Source organism: Antechinus flavipes, chromosome 5 (genome assembly GCF_016432865.1).
Source record: "Antechinus flavipes isolate AdamAnt ecotype Samford, QLD, Australia chromosome 5, AdamAnt_v2, whole genome shotgun sequence".
Lineage (NCBI taxonomy): Eukaryota > Metazoa > Chordata > Mammalia > Dasyuromorphia > Dasyuridae > Antechinus > Antechinus flavipes.
Window position 1 is genome coordinate 66954911 of NC_067402.1, and position 13925 is coordinate 66968835.

Sequence of the window (13925 nt, forward strand, 5' to 3'; positions counted from 1 at the left end):
AATTACCTCCAACTATAAGAAGGCCTTTTAATTCTAGCTATAGATTATAGATAAAATGGATTATTCTGTTAGACTTTCCCTCTTCTATTATCTCTACTTTTGTGTATTTTAGCACTAGCTTTTTCTGAAAACAAAAAGCCAAAACCTCAAGAAAATAAGAAACTTATTATTTGAAAATACTTCATGAATTTTGAATGAGTGCTTTAACAAATGTTATTTTCTTCATCATTACAGTCTCTTAAAGCTTCTAATCACCTAGTTTAAAAAATATTGTATTAAGCAGTATTGTTTTCCAGTTAACTGATAGTTATTAGGGAATTCTTTATCCTTTTAAAAATATACCTTGATACTACCAGTTTATTTAGAAATTGATGACTGTTAATAAAAATCATTATCTTGAAATAAAAGTATACTCTAACAAAGATGTATTTAATACTTAAAATTGCTTAATCACATTTGTTGTGAATTGAAGTCAACACTTTTTTTGGAGGGGTCTCCATTTCTATTATTTAAGTTTGATAGAATTAAAGATGAAGTGCAAACACCAGAAAGTTAGGTCCAAGAAAACAGAGCAATTCATCAAAACCTATTTTTTGTCTTGGTTTTAGTTATCCTTTTAGTTCTATTTGACAAAAAAACCCATTGTAATAAAGAACTTGAATTTTTTCTCTTGGAGTTATTTTTCCTATGAGAATTACCACACACCTAAGGTTTAGGGTCATGAATTTGTATTACTCCTTTTGTAGTAATGATCTTTTCAGTGAGATATAGTTTTACTTTTTGCTCAAAGGTAGGATCCTTAAATAGTAAACTTTGATCAGCTCTTGTATTTCTTAAAGCTATGACTTAAAAGAAAAAAGTATATCATTTTTTTCCTGTCAGAATCCTTATTCTAAATTACCTTTAAAACAACTTCTTTTCCTTTGAGAAACTTGGAAAACATTTTCTTTTTGAAGTGAAGCAAATAGTGAATATGTTTGACTTTGAAATTTGAAAATTTGAGATATAGGGTGTGTGTGTGTGTGTGTGTGTGTGTGTGTGTGTGTGTGTGTGTGTGTGTGTGTATGATGTATATACAGAATTAGAAGTAACACTCGGACCGTATGGTCCAACATCTTCATTGTTCAGATATGGAAACAGGCCTGGGCAGATCAAGTGCCTTGGCCAAAATCACTCCGGTAAGAAGCATCAGAGATGCCTAAGCCAGGGTGTGTCAAGAAATTAGTGACAAACCCTTGTTCAGCATGGGCTAAGGGCTGCAGACAAAGGAAATGGGGTTTGAATTCCTAATATTTGGACACTCAGTTTATAATCACTAACAAGTAATTTAACCTCTCTGAATCACAGTTTTCTTGTCTGTAAAATGGAAAGTAATTTTACTAGTACAACCTGTAACATAAGTTCTGTAGAAGAAAATACTGTGTGCACCAAAAAGTAGTGTGTGAATGTGAGTCAGAATAATATTTATTTGTTTTTTATTTCAAAATATCATACCTTAAGTTCAAATAGTTAAAAATCTAATGTCTCCATTCAGAGAGCAAGTAGAAATAGATGCTTTGGTGACTTGTGCTTTAGAATAAGATTATTGCTACCTTGAAACATAGAACTTAGAGCTGTTCAGAATCTTAAAAGCATCATGAACAATCCAGTTAAGTGAACGTTGATTAAGAACTTACATGTAAAGAAACATACTTAGGTACAAAGGATGCAAAAATGAACCTCTCGCTGTTGACTTCCAGAGACTTCACTGACTATGTAACCTATCTCTTCTTCAGGCAGGATAGGGCTATGGCCACCCAGGGCTGAAAGCTAAGTGTAGAAAGGGGCATGATTCCTGATTAGCAGGAAGACTTTGAACTTGATGCTGCATACCTGTTTAAGAGACTTTCTTAGTGGGTTCCAAAGCTTCTTTAGAGAGATAGGTGGATAGAAAACACTCCAAAGGGAAGAGAAGAAAGAGTAAGATAGAAGTTGAAAGGGAGGGAAGGAGAGACCAAAAAAATAGCAGTGAGTCTGACCCTCTCAGTGACTTTAGAATGCAGAATTGTAGAAGTGCATGAAAAATCTGGACCCGTTATATTTTTATTTCGGTTGAAATTAAAGAGAATACTAGAATGGACCTCTTTTGGGTAAGATTGGTTTTTTTCCTCCTGCTTTGGTGTTGAGTTCTTTATCTCTCTCCTAGATGAAGAAGTGATTTGGTCTTGTATTTTGTTTGCTATATTCTAATCTGTATTATTGCAAAAATTATGGAGTGATTTGCCCTTTCCTTCTCCTATTCATTTTACAGATGAGGAATCTTCAAGGTGAGATAATTATAAAGTATCCATGTCAAAAAAAAATTGCTAGTAGGCGGTTCATAAATTGGGGCTGACACTTAGAAGTAACATGGTCTAAGTAGATCTGGGAATCATCTCTATAGAAATGATAATTGAAACCCATGAATGCTGGTGAACTTACCAAATGAGGAAGTGCCTGGAGAGAAGAGAGCCCCATACCAACCCTTGGGATGTACACAGTTAGATGATGCTGATGCTGAATCTAGCAAAAGAGCCTAAGAAGGAGCAGGAAGACAAGTAGAAGAACCAAGAGAGACCAGTGACACAAAAGCCCAAAAAGGAGAGAATATTAGGGAAGAAAGGGTGATCAGAAATGTTTGATTGTGCCATGAGATAAAGAAATGAAGTTCTTTATAAAAAGAAAAGGAGAGAGAAGTGGGGAGAGAGAAAGGGAAAGGAAGGAAGAAAGAGACACAGAAAGAAGATAAAGGAGAGGGGACAGGAAGAGACCTAGAGAGGGAGAAGAGGTGAGGGATGGAATCCAAATTGGAGGGATTTACATAACAATTTGTAAACTTCATCTCATTCTAATAATGGGGAGTTACTTAGTCTTAAGCAAGGGAATGAAATGATCAGGACATAAGAAAGAAAATTCTGTGAACTGTTAATAATTGGAGAAAAAAATACTAGAGGGAGAAAGACCATTTCAAAGACATTGAAATAGTCCAGTTGATAATTTTGGCCTAGTGATGGACTGAACCAAAGTGATAGTTGTATGAATTGACAGGAAAAGGGTAACATGACAAATATTGGGGCAAGGTAAAATTTAATAACATGGATGATAAGTATAACTGGCATTTGATTATTATTTTAGGGCAGCTGTGACTTAAGATATGGCAACCAAATTGATATGAGGTGCAAACTAAAAGAAAGTGTCAGAGATGAATAAAATTTGGGGCCTAGAGAGAGAGAACATTTATTAAGCATCTTGTGCTAAGCACTGGGAAATACAAAAAAAAAAAAAAAATGACCAGTCCTAAGACAGTCCTTGTCCTTGAGGAGATTACATTCTAGTGCAAGAAGATGATACATATAGGAATGCTTGGGGAATAAATATGATGTGGCATGGTCTGGAAATGGCAAGAAAGTGAAATGAGGTCTACATCTAGGAGAAAACCTATTTGTCAGATAGTAAGCTAACTTCTGGGCAAAGTACACATTTCTGAGGCAGAAGGAATGTAGTGAGGGAGGAGATCTGGATGAAAACTGGAGTGGAGTGACTGTGATTTGGGGATAGCTAGGAAGTCAGATGAAAGGAAGATGGTGGTACCATCAACATAATGGATACTTTTAAATCATAGAGCATATTAATACCTTTTTTCTAATTTGCTTTGGGGGGGGGAGGGATAAAGCACTTTGGTTTTTCTTCTCTTGATATTTAGATTAGGATCTTCTACTAAGATGGATATGTTTTCATTGGTGTTTTTATTCTTTCTAATAGTGTGGATCACTTTTATCTATTTCCAATCATTTTCTTACTCTTGTCCATATCTTCCTATTCTGCACCCACTGACCTAAGTACCTTCTTGTTGATCACTTGCCATTCCATGGGTAGCAGGTACAGGAGGCCTCTATCCATAACTTATTCTGAAGTTTAAGCAGTGATTTTCTATTCTGTGTTGAGTTGAGTCACCAAATACAAGATATATGGAGAGTTTCTATTGTTAACTAAATACAACATTATTATAAAGAACCTTAAAAATTCTGTATCTCAGGAAAGAAACATCAGATGAAAATGCCAAATTATTGTAGTTGTATGCAAGTGTTTGTTAGTATTTGTCTAAACAAATATTGTAAGTAGAAAAAATGGAAAATGAGTAGTGTATGTATTATTGTAAAACAGTTTTGAATTCATGTGGGAAAAAGTAAAAATATTGAAAAAGGATTCAATATAAGTTCATTGGGGAAATAGGTAATTGATATAAAAACCTTAGTTACTTGATAGCAGCTTTCTTTTAATTTTGTTTTAGGGCCATAAAAATCTTGTGTAAATAGTTTGTTGTTCATATGTTTCAGTAATGTTTCTTTGTGATCCCCTGTGGGATTTTCTTGGCAAAAATTATGGAGTCATTTGCCATTTCCTTCTCCTACTCATTTTACAGATAAGGAATCTTCAAGGTGACACAGCTAATAAGCATCCAAGGCCAGATTTGAACTCAGGAAAATAAGTCTTCCTTACTCCAGGCCTGGTACTTTATCTGCCTTACTACCTTGCTGCTTATAAGTCTGCCAGGACTTAAAAATTGAATGATCATCCTTCCCCATATCTCTTCATATTCTACAAAACAATTCATACAGTATTAACTGGGAGCTTTTATGTGCAGAATTTTTCACTAAAAGTTTTTTAAGGGGAGTTATTTTTAGATTTTGAATGTTTAATTCAAAACTGCGTTCCTAAATGAAAAACAAAGCCAATAATCCTTGCTGTATCTAGGGAGTATAAAGGTGAGAGAATGTAAGGACCGGAATTATGATATGTAAAGATGTATATTCTGGATTGTGTTATGCTTAAGATCACCTCACTTACTGGTGGTTCCCTTTGCGCTGATTACTTTGTCTTCTCATTTTCTCTCATGTGCAAAATAATCTTGCTTCTGAGTACATGAATCCTATCCGTTACATGTTCTAGGATTAAAATCATGAAGTAGGTACAAAATTAATTTCACAAGGAAGTTCTATTGTGGTGATCTTCCCAAATGCAGCCAGGTGATAAAAGTTCAGATCTTTTATTGTCTCTAATATAGCCCGGTTAGTTTAGAGCCCTCCGAATATCTCCAAATCCAAGGGTTTTGTCCTTCAGCTTCTGCCTCTGCTTTCTTCAGCCTTCAATCCAGCTCCAAGTTGAATCTGCCTTGCCTCCGAGATAGGGCTTCTGGCTCTCAATCTCCCAAAGTGCTCTGTGTCTGCACCAGAGTGCTCCTCTCCAGTCCAGCTGAACTCTCTTCTGCTACCAGCCAGCCAAGTGGAAAATATTCCTTCTTGCCTCAGAGAGAGGGCTTCTGGCGTAATTCCGCTGAATTCTCCCTGACAGCCTCTGTCTGTTTCTTTTATACAAGAGGGAGGAATTGTGGGATATGAGAGAGAGGGATTATGGGTTTTCTCCCATAGTGCTCTCTGGCCCTAAGAGCTTCAAGGGAGGTGTGAATTCACAAAGTTACAAAGTTTACTTTGTGAAGCTGGCATACTTGTGAACTCCAATGAGTAAAGGTGCAAACACAAGCATTGTACTAATTAGTTCTACTTAGTACCTTGTTTCAGGTTCTGCCCAAAACATCTTCTTGTAAGATCAGATCAATAATCTATCAACTCTAATGAGTTAGCAGTTTGTAAAGATTCCAACATTCTATGAATTCAGAGAAAAAGAAGTAACTGAAGGCTGATAATGAAAATCTGAATAGTGAGAAACTAGAATTTGTGCTAGGCCTTAAAAAATAGGAAGAATTTGGTTATGCATTCCAGGAAAGGGGAGCATCCTGAGAACAATCTCAGAAGAAAGATTAATTTTGCAGATGAGAGAACATGAGAAGACTGGCTTGACTAAAATGGAAGGTACAAGTTAATAAGTGGTGAGAGATGAGGTGGGATGAGAATGGGAAGGGCTAGTCTCATGGACGTGCTTAAACTTATTCCAATGATATGATTTCCTTTCTTAAATGGAAGTAGTAACATGAGGAAATGGGTGTTTTAGGAAGGTATTTTGGCATCTATATTCAGACTGGATTAGAGGCAGAAGGGTTAAAAAAATGTTTTTCCCTGGTTTGGCAAATACTTTAGTTTTCTTACAGAAAATTCGGTTTAAGACTTGTTTTCATTTTGGTTTTCTCTTAATAGAAAACATGTTGGGAAGAGAGAAAGCATTAACAAATAATAGGGAGAATGGGTCAGGGAAGATTGTATAGCAGAGATGATATCTGAATTGAGCTTTCAAGGAAGAATCAAGGATTCTGAAAGGTAAAGAGGAGATGTAAGAGTTCATCTCTCATAATGAGAGATGATCTAAATCTGGAAACAGGAGATGGGATGCTAAGCTTGGATAGTTAGTAACTCGTCCTGTACATTTTTTAAAATGCTGAAATTAGGATAAATTTCATTTTAAGTCAAAATAGGTTTGAAATATTAACCAGTAAGATTCAAAGTATTCATTTAATAAATGCTTATTTTTTCTACAATATATAAAAATAAAAATAGCTTAACATAGAAATACAAGGCCTCATAGCCATAATGGAACAATATTTTTACTTTTATATGTAATATGAATTATTTAATGAATTGTTTTATATAATATTTTATTTACAGTCTTTATTTTGTTAATGTTGCCTACGTGTCATTGGATTAATTTTCAGATTTATTATTTTCTCCCCAAATTTCTCTCCTTTCTTAATTTTTAAGGTATACTTTTTGTATACATTTGTACAAAAAAGAAAATGCATAGGGCTGATCATATGTTCTCTCTCATTTCTATTTTCAGCTTTAACAAATTGGGAGAAATAATTTGAGAAATATGAACTCATCTATACTGACTTCCATTAGATGAAATCTCTTCCCACTAGGGTCTTTGTAAGGTCCAGGCCTGACTCAGAGTGAAATTCTGTTCTGGTTTGAGCTACTAGTCCATTCAACTATTCACAACTTGGGATTTATAGAGAATGGATATTCTACAAATATACTTTAGCAACTTAGCTTGGGTTTCCTTGTTTCAGTATGGAAACATATTCATCATCATAGGTTCACATGCCTGGTCCAGTGACTTCTGCAATCTTAGGATATCCACCGAAGTCTGAAGGGCTCAACTATAATATATGGACCTTTTTCTTCCCTTAGGTGATCAGAAAGCCTAGTCATTATGGCCAGATATTGTCCCAAATATTCAATAATGAATTCAGTATGAATTGTTCAGTATCAACACTGACTATTCATTATCATGTTTAAATGGTATCAATCTGCTGATTCATTTTTTTAAATTTTTAGTTGAACAGCCTCAATGAGTCTAAATAATAGAATAGACAAGCCAAAGAACAAAGTAAAAATTAAAACCCAAACTCTTCACATTTTGTCACATTTGTCACTGTGTCTTCCCAAGATTAACATGGGTAACTTAATGAACTACCCTTCAAAGTCTTATTTCCTCATCAGAGCAATTTTAGTCTGTTCTCTGATGATGTTCTTAGAAAGTTTTGTTGCTATTTTCTCCCCATACATAATCAATGTGTATATTCTTTATTTTGTATCAGTTTCATGTATCTTAACATATTCCTTTATATTTGTTTTCATTTTATGGTGATTGATTTTTATAATTATATCTATATATAACTCAACTTGTTTCTCAGTCATTGCAAATATAGGATGTTTTTTTCCTGGATATTTTTACATTTTGCAAAAACACAGTCCTATATTTGCATAGAAACAGAAGTATACATATTTGCCCAATGCATAGCCTCAGTAAGATTTTCTTACTTAAAAAATCTTGAAAAAAAAAAGACCCTGAAAAAATTTATTTATGGAATTTGCACATGATGTTCTACAATCTGGAGATTTGTTATTGTCTTTTAGCTTTCAGAGAACATTGATTTTTAAGTAAATATTCCCACAGTAAATTCTTAATAAATCTTTATCAAATCTCTTCTAGTATTTCAGGAGAATGGAAATTGAGGCATCAAGTGAAGCAGGAAGGTAGAAGAAAGTATTTTTCCCTGAGGTGAGAGTATCAAAAAAATCCCTTCCAATTCTGAGTGGGTATAGGATTTATAGAATCTTAATCACCTTCTTCTATCTGTACAGTGGGCTTTTAATCTGTTTTACATATTTTAATATATCTTTAATACTTAATATATTTTCATTATTTTAATCTTTTTTGTATTTCTTAGCATTTGAGTTCAAAAAGATCAGCAAGTTAAGATTCAGGAAATCTTAATTCGATTTCCTTGCTCATATTGACAGAATATTTCTGAGATGAATAAGATTCTACCTTTTATAAGCTTATGTAGGTTTATATGTTTATAAAAGGTTTATATAAAACCTATAGTTTTGATTTTTTTAGCAAAAGATTTTTGTAACATTTCATTTTCAGTTTTTGCACGTTGATTGTGGTTGGGTGTGAGTATGTGTCTATGTGGCTAGGGAGTGCAGCAGCTGTTTAATGAAGGATCCTAGTGCTCTCTAGCAGCACTGTTGCGCTCCTCAGACAACCTGGTAGTCCTCTTGTAGGCTGCCCACCTTGGTGCTAGTGAGAACATCCAACAAGATTTAGATATATTGAAGCTTAGGACTTCAAGTTCAAGTGGTGAGAGCCCTCACTAAGATGGTAGCTTTGTTATTGGAGACATACTACTGAGATGGGAGAGGAAGTGGAAATGATACAAATCGAAGATGTTTTGACTCCTGGGGCAACTTGTAATGAAAAAAGTATTAGTTTTAAAGTCAGACATTCTGGGTTCCAATCAAATTTGCACTTAGTCCATTATGTATTTAATCTTATACATACAATTCATTTTTCATCTCTGGATTTCAGTTTCCTTATTTTAGCTGCAAATGTATATGAGGTTGTCTTGCACATTGTCTGTCAATGATCACTTGATAGTTGTTTTGTGTATTTTTAATAGGATTTTTCCCCCCTGAGGCAGTTGGGGTTAAGTGACTTGCCTAAGGTCACACAGCTAGGAATGTTAAGTGTCTGAAGGGGGATTTGAACTCAGGTCCTCCTGACTCCAGGGCCTGCACTTTATCCACTCTAGCCATCTAGCTGCCCCATTGGATTTTCTAAGAATAGATTTAGCATTAGAAGGGACCTTTGAGATCCTTTAGTGCTGTGGTTACTGATCACATAACATCAGTCAAAAATTTTTAGCACTCCCCCCATTAATGTGTATTTATTTATAAATTTCATATGTGTGTGTGTATGTGTTTGTGTATACTGTTACAATGATTTTGTTTTAAATGTACATACATCATAATGGAAAATTAAGAAGATGGAATAAAGAAAATAATATTTGTAAATTCTTTCATTTATTAGTGGAAGGAGGGGGAAAAGTGTTTTTGAGCTCCATACTAAGGATTAAAATACAAGCAAACTGTTAAAGACAGTTTCTGCCATCAAGTTTACATCTTACTTAGAGAAGATAACATATAGAGGAACTATAAAGTAGTGAGAAGAAGGAGAAGGCAGAACCTAGGGGGAAGTCCATAAGTCAGACTCTGAACCAGGAGCTGAGTGCAACTAGCTCAGAACGAGAAAGTGAGAGACAGTGAGGCCCAGTAAAAAAGAGAGCTGGCGGGGCAAAGACAGAAAGAACCGAGTTCAAGTCCAGCCTTTGATCTGCTTGACTGAATTACTAATAATATAGCTAAATGAGAAGACTAATATTTTAAAAAACTTTTAGGTTCAATAAGAAAGCCTCTTATGTTAAATAAGTACATTTGGTATGATATGGTTAGATCTGCACTTCAGAAAAATCATTTTGATGGGTATGTTGAGTATGGTTTATAGAGCGGAGATGCTTGAGTTAGGAAAATCATTTGAACTTGACGATAATCTAGATGAGAGGTGATCATGGCCTGAATTAAGTGATAGGTGGGTAAAGTAAAAGGGGTATGTCCCAGAAATGTTTGGAAAGAAATGATGGTATTTGGCAACTGATTGAGGGGGGCAAGTGAAAGGGGAGGAATTCAGGTCACAAATCTGGATGACAGGAAAAATTAGGGAAGTTCTGAAGAGAAGAGGGGAGGTTTAAGAAGAAAGTGACTCACTACCCCACACAAAATGAAAAAGGGCAGGGAAGGATCATTTCTTGAAGCACAGAGCCAGCTCACTGAGAGCCACCTGCTGCAGCTGCAAGGTGAGGGGCTGCAAGAGGAAGCAGTGTTGGGGAGGGGGATTTCCTCAATGGTGTCTATACTGCTGCTGCTGCACCCAATGAGCCTTAGCACTAGCCTCCTGATCTCTGTATCTTTCTTCCCATAGATACTGAATAGTTCAGCTCCAAGTGATTAATTTTTCAAGACTTAAACTATTCTTCCTACCTAAAAATACAATAAAGCTTACTTTTATTTTAGAATCTCCTTACCAGTGTAAAAATGATTTTGCATAAAGTTGGCATGTTAAATAGCTTTGAGATGTTCATTTCCCTCCAAAGCTCATTTTAAGCCTTCATTATTGTTATATTTGCAGATGTCTAGAATTTGTCTCTGGGAAAATATCTTGACTATTCTTCCCACCAATTTTTCTTGAAGCACAATGTAAAAACTCTTAGCATTTATTTTAATGGGCAAAGAATGTTAATTATTTACCACATAGAGGAAGGTTTGTTTGTTTTTGGGTTTTTTTGCCTATACTTAGATCGTCAGAGGGTGATTTCTCATTAGAGTATCTCATAACAAACCTGTGAAACTTGTAAAATTGCCAGCCTTATTGGAAATTGACTTGCCTTTTATTTGCAACATTACATAGGACAGCTTTTCATAAGTTTTCATTAATATTTCATTTTCCTTGGAGAGGACTTGATGAAGAGTAGAGGATTGATGATTCCCTTAAACTAGTTTGTTTTAAGGCATTTATCAATTTACCATAAGTAGGTTATACATTAAATGTTTTAGTTGAATTTTGCTTGCTACTTTTCTTACTATTCCTAGATATTAAAGTCTAGAATACTGATAAATGTTTCCAAAGGAGAGAATTTATGCATCTTCATTACTATGAAGTTCTGTGTAAAAATTGGTCCAAGGTCAGTGTTGAATTATTTAACATTTCATCAAGAAAAGCTCTAATGTTAAAATTCTCTTTACCTTTATTTTCTTTCCACATCTTAAGAAATAATCTTAAATTAGTGGAACTTAAATGGGGTTAGTTTTTACATTTGCTTACATTTTGTTGTTTTGAATGACATAATATTTGTCATTTTGATCTGAGAACACATAGATATAAGTATTACAGATTTCAAATAAGAATTATTTATTTCTCGAATTTGTTGATTTTCTTGAAAGTGATGGTCCTCCAAAATATCAATCCATAAAATTACTAGGAGCTCCTTAGTTCATTTACAATAACAATACTAAAGTAAAGTTTATAAATCTTAATAAGAGAATACTAAATAGATTTGGAATATAATTGGATGATAATTGATTATAATCCCCTTAAAAAAAAAAACCTGGGGTATAGGGAAGCTAAAGAAATCATATGCAAAGCTAGAAGTGACTTCATATAATCAAATATATGTGTGTATATGTATGTATGTATCCTTCAAAAACATTATCTAAGTAGCACAGTCTGAATTTAAACAGACACCATTTCCAGAAGTCTGTAAATTATATCATGAAATTAAGACAACAATTTCTAAAAGATGAAATCTTATGTCACATCTAAAAATGGATAGAGTGCATCAGAGTCTTAAGGCTTCAGACTAGCATCAAAAAAGATGAATCTGAAGTATTAAATCAGTTACAGAATAAGTATAAAGAAATAGTCATATTATTTAGAAATATACATTGAAGTAAAGTTCCCAAGTAAAGGTCTTTCCATTCCAAGTCCTACTTAAATCAGTAGATTAAAAGTAAGAGAAATTTGTAATTAGTATGTTACAAACATGAGCTTAAATGGATACTTGCAAAGCACTTGAAAAAGTATATAAGTGCTAAATATTCCAGTGGCAGTCTTTTTAGCTGGAAAATTGCTAAATAAATTCTTCTTTTAAGGGAAAAGGACCCGCATGAGCAAACATGTTTGTAGCAGCTCTTTTTGTGGTAGCAAATAATTGAAAAATGAGCAGATGCCCATCAAGTAGAGAATGGCTAAATATATTGTGGTATATGAAGATAATGGAATATTATTCTATAAAAAATAATGAACAATCTGACTTTAAAAAGACATGGAAAGATTTACACAAACTGATGCTAAGTGAAACAAGCAGAACCAGGAATGCATTGTACACAATAATAGAAAGAATGTGTGATGATCAGCTATGAAAGACTTGGTTATTCTCAGTAGTTCAGTGATCCAAAGCAATTCCAATAGACTTTGGACAGAAAGTGCCATCTACATCCAGAAAAAGAACTATGGAGATTGAATGTAAATCAACACAAACTTTTTTTTCCACTTATTTTTTCTGGGGGTTTTTTCCTTTCCCATGATTTTTCCCGTTTGCTCTGATTTTCTCTCCCTACATGATTCATAAAGCAATGTCTATTAAAAATAAATAAATCTTTCTTTTATAAAAGGTAAACTTTAATTCGATATGAATTATGATAACTTGTGAATTAATGTGACATACATTATAAAATTTTAAATATATAATAATACGTCATTCTTCAAATCATTTTAGACCAGAGCTTTATGGTTACCAGAAGAAAAAGTTTTCATATTCCCCTTCCCTATCATTACTTCAGAAGTGATGCATTAGTAATCTGATAAGCAGATTAGTGTTGTAAGTTGTAGTTATAATTTGTTGATTTTACTATCTGAGTTTTCAGTTAATTTTTAAAAACAGATTCTAGGCTTTAATATCATGATTAACTTAATTTTTAGATAGTATTAGACAGAATCTGAAATTCTAATTGTAATTTCTCCAAGAACAATTCAAATTTGGAGCAAAGATTTTCTTCTGAGAGAATGAGAAGAGGTTATAGTGGTTTTCCAAATGACCACAGTTATGCTGAATTCCTTAAAAAAATTAACCTATTTGTGAAAATTTATGTAAAACAGGGCATCCTTATATAGCTTCCTAAAAATGATTTAACAATAAAAACCAGAGATGCTTGGGGGTGATAGATTTTGCTCCAAGAGCACTGAAATAGAAAACCACAAAACTTGGGGCATTGCTCTTAGCAAAGAATCTCATCCTATACTAGTCACCATGGTCAGTCACCATGATACCAGTGGACTCCAGGCCTCATGGAAGATCAGCACAACTCCTCACTCTTCTAGTGACTAGGAGAAAGGGTAGAACAGACGCAGGAAATAGAAGTTAGAATGGGAGAGGTGTTATTTTATTTTCTTAACTAGATCATCCCTTCAAAGAGTTCTAGATTTCATAGAATTTGAAACTTACTAATGGGGGGTTTATATCCTTCTACTGAAATTTTTACTGTAATTATAAATGTATCCATGTAGAATTGTCAGATACTCAGCTAATCACTTATTCTTGAAGTCTCCAAAACATATCATGAATTTAGAAAAAAAGAATTCAAATATAATTTTATCTATAATTGTCTGGAGCTCTTCCATAACAAATTTGCCATAAAATTGGTCTAGGTATATTGAGAAATGTTTAAGTGATTTTTCTTAAAAATTCTATGTACAGCTAACACTTAGGTTCAGATAAATTCACCTTGACTGAGACAGCTCTGTCTGTTAAATGTCTACATGCTATATTGAATCCTCTGGTAGAGCAAATAATGACCCAGCTGTTTAATCTCTTTGGATCTCTTTGATTAAATCACAGTGGTAGCTATTAGATATCTCCACAGGGGCCTGTGGTATAGTGGGTTCTCGTCATTGCAAAATTTGAGATTCTTAAGAGAAAGAACCACATCAAAGGAGAGCTATCATTAATAAGCTTACGCAGCAGGCTTGCCCATGGTAGGGATTTTTTGCTTTAA

General features: G+C 34.0%; 1 protein-coding gene across 3 annotated transcripts in view; it reads left to right on the top strand.

Moving 5' to 3' along the window:
• The window catches only part of ZEB1 (zinc finger E-box binding homeobox 1), a 192737-nt gene that overhangs the window by 74226 nt on the left and 104586 nt on the right, over positions 1-13925 (top strand). The window lies entirely within an intron of this gene.